Genomic DNA, 6,722 nt, shown 5'->3' with positions numbered 1-6,722 from the left:
TAAGGTATGGGTATGTACACATAATACAGGAGGACCCCCAGATTTACTACTGAGTATAGGTTAGTAGACTTACGTAAAGCAAGATGTAGAAGTGTGCCAAAAATTAGGAAAAATGGATCAACTTATCTTTATGAATGTACAGAATTAGGGATTCCTTGTCTCTGGGGAAAACTGAGGCTCAGGAGACCTTCCACTGCCTTTCCCACCCTTGAAAACAACTTTTTGATCACAAGCACGACCATTAGCTACTACGTAGAAACAGCGAAAAACATCTCCCCTTGCTCTAGCGCCCGGGTTCCATGAACACTGGAGTAGCTCACGCTACTCTGAGCGAGCAGCTGCCCCCCGCAGGCCCACCAGGGCCCTCAAGGTCCAGCCCTCACTTCATTTCGGGGGTGTGGTCCTTTCTGCTTCCTTCTGCCACAATCACAAAGCTCTAAGAGAGCCCACTGAGCTCATTTCTCTCTTCTGGCAACAAATCAGTAGGTACTCCTCAACCCGCACTTGAGGAACCCGGGCTGGGAATGTGGCTTGTTGTAAGAACAAATGTTTTTAGGTAGATACTGACAGTTCTGCTGTGCTTTTCACAAATTCTACTTTTGGTTATCAAATACATGATGGTGAGGGAGTGAATTTTTTCCTGTTTGTTTTTCATGATGAAAGCAGCTTAGGTTTCATTGATCCAAAGTCTTTAAGAATTTCTTAAAGACTTATTTATTTATTTTAGAGAAATAGAGATAGTGCGTGAGTGTGCAAGCTGTGAGAGGAGCAGAGGGAGAGGGACAAACAGACTCTGCGCTGAGTGAAGAGCCCAATGTGGGGTTTGATCCCATGACCTCGAGATCATGACCTGAGCTGAAATCAAGAGTTAGATGCTTAACTGACTGACCCACCCAGACACCCTTGGGTTTTTTTTTTACTTTTAACTGTTTTACACCATTCATTTAATGCTACCTGGATTTGGTGGCAGGAAATAGTTACAATAATAATGCCTCATAGTTGGGACGCCTGGGTGGCTCAGTGGGTTAAGCCTCTGCCTTCAGCACAGGTCATAATCTTAGGGTCCTGGGATTGAGTCCCACATCAGACTCTCCGCCCAGCGGGGAGCCTGCTTCTCCCTCCCCCTCTGCCTACTTGTGATCTCTCTCTCTTAAATAAGTAAATAAAATCTTAAAAAAAAAAAAATGCCTCGGGGCACCTGGGTGGCTCAGTGGGTTAACCCTCGACTCAGGTCATGATCTCAGGGTCCTGGGATCGAGCCCCACATCGGGCTCTCTGCTTAGCAGGGAGCCTGCTTCCCCCTCTCTCTGCCTGCCTTCTGCCTACTTGTGATCTCGCTCTGTCAAATACATAAATAAAATCTTAAAAAAAAATGCCTCCTAGTCATTGCACAGCTATAATAGGGCTAGGTCTCAGTTCTTTCCATGAATTGGCTTTTAGTTTAATCTCACAGCATTCACTGATGTAGATGTTAGCATCCCTGTTCTAAGGGAAGCACTGAGGGGCTAAATGACTCACCCAAGGCCACACAACCAGAAGCGGTGGTGACAATCCCCACCCTGACCCAAGCCTGCAAAGCCGGTGCCCTAACCTCTGCCCAGCATGACCCTCAGGAGGAGCCACTGCTGCCCACGTGGGCTTCTGCAGACTTGGGGAGCTACTGTAACCAGAGGCCACATGGATCCACAAACTCATTACAAAAGTGAGTTTGTTCTCTGTTCATGTAGGAACTAGCTGGAGCAGCATACTTTTGCAGAAAACCTTATAATACTGAATTTGCATTCCTACTTCTTTGTAAGAAATGATTCCTAAAGGAATAGAAAGCTTAAACTGAATCTTACCCATCTATATTGTTGAGAAACTATTAACAACTCAGAAAATTCCCTTATGGCTGGAAGATGTGAGATTCTATTTGTTTCATCAAAATGAACACAAACACGCACAATGTAAATACCAGTTATTACCAACGGGATCTCTGTTACTCTTGGCAAAGGAACCGTGAGTGAGATAATTACCAAGCAGAGTGCGTAAATATCATTTTAAAACATGAGACCATAGAGGGGGAGGGGAGAGAGAGAATTAAATTCTAGGCTTAAGAATTTATCTTTGTATTTTAGAAACTCTCTAGAATTATAGTAATTATAAGAATAGCCACTTTCAAGTCAAATGAAGTTTGAGGTAGGACCCAAGGCCACTCACTCATTTTAAACCACCACTTAAATGCTAATTAATCAAACTTGATGAAACTGTAAATCCTCTCCTTAGAAAGATTCACACGTGCACCCAGAGGTAATACACTGCATACAATTTCAGGGAGCTCACGGACCCAGCTCAATAACCCCGGAGCTGAACTGTGCAACAGTGGGGTGAGGAGCCTCCACTGTCTGGCCTGTTGTGTGGCTTCCGTCAGTCCTGATAATTAATCTCTCCACAACAGCAGCTTCACTTCCTGGTGTGGAAGCCAAGTGTTCGAATACATTCTTATAGGAGGAAAACTGCACAGCAAATGAACAGTTTTTAAAATAACCACAATAATACACCTACCCAGTAAACTATTTTCTATATCACATTCTGACCTTAAAAGGATTTGCAGGTGGTAACTTCAAACAATTTAAGTATAAAGTAAAAAATAATTCCCATTTGAAGTGAAGTGAGATCCAGGATCAAAGGATGAAACTATTAAAGAGAAATCTGACAGGCACCTTGGATTCTAAAGTCTGGGTGTTAGTGGTGGTATGTTTGAGTTCCTCCAACAGCAGTAAAAACAGTGCCAAGGATTCCACTTAATTAGATCAACTATAGAAATAGAAGTGAGCTAAGAGACTTGGAGACCAAAGTATGGAAAGAGACCCCGAGAGACCCTTCTGATGAAAACAACTGAAATGTTACATCAAATATAAAGAGCATGTTTGTTTAAAAAAAGGTTTTATTTATTTGAGAGAGAGAGAGAGAGAGAGAGAAAGCGATAGCAACAGAGAGCACAAGCGGGGAGGAGAGAAACAGGTTCAGGGACTTGATCACAAGACCCTGGGATCATGACTCAAGCCTTTGGAAGGCAGGCGCTCAACCGACTGAGCCACCCAGGCACCCCATAAGGTCTGTTTTTAACAGGTAAACTGCAGGGCTGGCATTAACAGACTGATCCCTACACTAAGTGGAGATAGGAGCCTTGAGCTTGGGAGGCAGGGGAACACCAAAATGGCTTCTGTCTTCAAGGCTTCCACAAAACTCCAGGGACCCTCTGCTTCAGTTTTTGTGACTTTTTATGGCTCCTGGGGAAGGGGATAAAGGCCAGGACCTACTTAAGGTCTATTAGAAAGCTGCCTTTTTTTTTTTTTTTTTTCCCCCTCCAAACTTTAGGACACTGCTGAAGTTTGCAGGTATCCCACGGTGCAACCTAATTAGAGTAGACCCTGAATACAGTTAGGAATATGGCATAAAGCTAAAGAAACAGCCCTGCCACACATAAGGAGATAGCAAAGAAAGTTGCCTATCTTGGCCCTGGCACTTGGTAGAGGGAAATAAAAAGCTTTCTCCTGAGAATTCACAACTAGGACGTATAGGTTTGAGGCCTAATTTCACGATACCTGTATGAACTGAAAAATTTCAAGAGGAATTTAAAGTTTCTGTATTATCAGTGTCCCAGTCTACGTGGGGAGGCAAACTCAATCTTTTTTTTTTTTTTTTTTTTTTTAAAGATTTTATTTATTTATTTGACAGACAGATCACAAGTAGGCAGAGAGGCAGGCAGAGAGAGAAGGGAGGAAGCAGGCTCCCTGCTGAGCAGAGAGCCCGATGCGGGGCTCGATCCCAGGACGCTGGGATCATGACCTGAGCCGAAGGCAGCGGCTTTAACCACTGAGCCACCCAGGCGCCCCAGGCAAACTCAATCTTGACTGACAGAACTCAACCTCCATCCAGGCCAGAGACTGCCTATGGGTAAAGATGCAAGGAAAAAAATGGGCAACTCCCACTCAAAGGTCACAAACACATGGAAACAATGAAAAACCAGTGGGAATAACAAATGAAAGAAACAGACCCCCCGAGATTCAGATATTGGAATAATCAGATGGAATATAAAATAACCATGGTTATTATACTTAGAGGAATATATATAAATACTATCTCTAACTACCCATAAAATGGTAACATACATTGATATATACACAGTGAAATACATTGAATGAAATTATACAAATACACAATCAGGAAACAAAGACAGTGGCACTGGAACCCCCAAGGAAAACCCCGGCCTCCTACGGATGTTCTGTTCAATCTACAGGATGCTTTCCTGATCTGTGTCCTGTAACACGATGCTAAGAAGGGAAAGCCAGCTAAATAACCCTGAAGTGATTACCTATTTGATTTTCTATCGGGAGAGTCCTTGGATTACATTTCTTAGCCAGTTAGCTATCGGACAAGGCATCACAGAGCTGAGAAAGCTCTAATAGTTTAAGGCTGTACTGACGTCTTACCGAAGCTGGTCTACAATCCCAGGCCTGTAAGCAGAGTAGTTCTCTTAAAGCAGTGGTTTCAAGCCTTGGGAACTGAAGCTGGTGGGGCCTGAGCCCTCAGCCACTGCTTTTAGAACCATTCTGATTTTTAATTCACTTTACGGATGTCTTTGATAGAATTTTGTTTGAAGGGTTCCACCTGTCAAGAGAGTATGAACAGCATTGTCTTAGAGGAATCCTAGCTCTCTGGAGTTGGCAACTATAAATGTAAAAGCAGACATGACCAAAATGTGCACCCAACAAGCAATTTGCACTGCAGCGAATCTTAAGATAGTTGGCCTTCCTTCCTCTTTTGTCCTTAATCCAGTCTTGAGAAATACCCCATGGCCCTAGAACAGAAAGAGGAGGCAGACTTGAAACCAATCTGAGCCAAGCTAGTGAACAAAATCCAGCCAGCCCCTCATCCACGGATCCATGCATCTTCTCAATCATGTTCACGGCCTCCCAACTAAGAGATTGAGTCAACTCCAGCTATCCCTTAATCATTAGGGTTAGCGCTAAACAGGAGAAGGGAGATAGTGGTGTTTGTGAGTGGGTCATCAAAACTCGGAAAGATGTGATTTCATTTTGGTCACTAACAGGTAGAGAATTGGACTCCTCTGAAGACTCCTAGAGTTGGTGGATGGAACCAATCTCCCCGCAGAGAGCAAATGAACTTCTGCCAAGCTCAGCAGAAACATCTTTATCCCTCCCGCTCTCCTGCCACACCTACCTAACTTGCCAGGGTTTTGCTGGAAAGGTCAAGCAGCCAGTCTGTCCCAGAACATAATGACTGGTTACTGTTCTCTTGTACACCAGCCCTGAACAACTGGTGTGTGGGCTGGTCCTCTCTGGGAGACATGGTATTTGATACTGTGCTAATTGGGTGGCTAGAAGAGAAAAGGAATACATTTTAAAATGGATCCTTAGAATTTTTTCTACAGCTGCCCCAAATATACATCTTGGCTGAATGATTATTAAAATTCTGCATTTGGTTGCAGCCAAATGTCACTGTTAGAGAACTGCTGGGTTGGGACACAAGAAGGAATGTGAAGTCTAGACAGAAAAAATATTTTGAACTGTCAGAATGTTCCCAAGCTTGACCTCAGGGAGGAACGAAACTTTCTTAGCACCATCAGCTGCTTTAGTGCTCCTGTGACACCTGCACGTTTGTCATAGTAAGTGGACGGCTCACGAAGAGCAAGGTGTCTTGTGGCCGGCCCTACCACCAACCTGAGTGTTGTGTCCTGGGAACTTTAAGGCAAGGACTTCCGTCTTCCCCAGTTCTTAGACTTTAAAAAATCTGGTTGATGACAATGATTTAATTGTACACAATCCCTCCATCTTGAGCCTTGTGCATGGCAAGATGCTTCTGAGTATCTTCAGAAGCACTTAAGATTTTCGTCATGCTGATCAATTCCCTATCGTTTTCATGCCTCGTATTTAATTCTTAGAAATTTTTGTTAAAGTTCTTCCTAAACTTATCTAGATAACATCTATTTTCCTATTTATTGCATTCTTAATTTTTGATTACAGAAGTGTTCACAATTAACTGAACACACATTTTCAATGACTGACAAAAAATGACATAACCTGCACAACTAAAATACTTACCTGTATTTGAAATTAATGATCTAGGCAATAAATCCAAATGCTGTGTCTGTTCAAGCTTCTGCAGCTATTGTGCTGATCAGATAAACAGTAGTCCCCTCTGTGGCCACCCAGTTGTTAATCATGTACTCATCTGGGGATGCCAGGAACTCTAGTCATTTCATTGGTCTTGGGATGAGGTTGAAAGCAATGATAGCAGGTCTTCATTTTTACTCTTCATCTTAAGCTCACATATATAATCCAGCATGGATGAATGAAAATTGATTTTTGCCTACGCCTGGACAAATTTTCTCAATTAAGTTCCTTTTTGGGGGGGCGGGGGGCACTTAAGTAAGTCTTAGAAACAATCTTTGGTTGCTGTCTTATAGCTGCTCACTGAATGCTCATGATGTGTAAGCCAAATATTAGGTACTTTTTGTGGGTTTTCCATCTTCACAATCCCTCAGTATTCTGGTTCTCTTACACACAAGGAAAGCGAGGCCTGGGGTGTCCCATTCTTCCGCTCTAGACTGATGCGTGCATCCGATTCACAGAGCTGAGAGAAGCCAATCATGATCCCTGCCAATTCCAGCTCGCTCGTTTGCAAGGCTGAAGGAGCTTTGGGTCTATCTTTTCGTA

The sequence above is a fragment of the Martes martes genome (genome assembly GCF_963455335.1).
Source record: "Martes martes genome assembly, chromosome: 13".
Taxonomy (NCBI): domain Eukaryota; kingdom Metazoa; phylum Chordata; class Mammalia; order Carnivora; family Mustelidae; genus Martes; species Martes martes.
Note: the sequence above shows the minus strand (reverse complement) of the source record.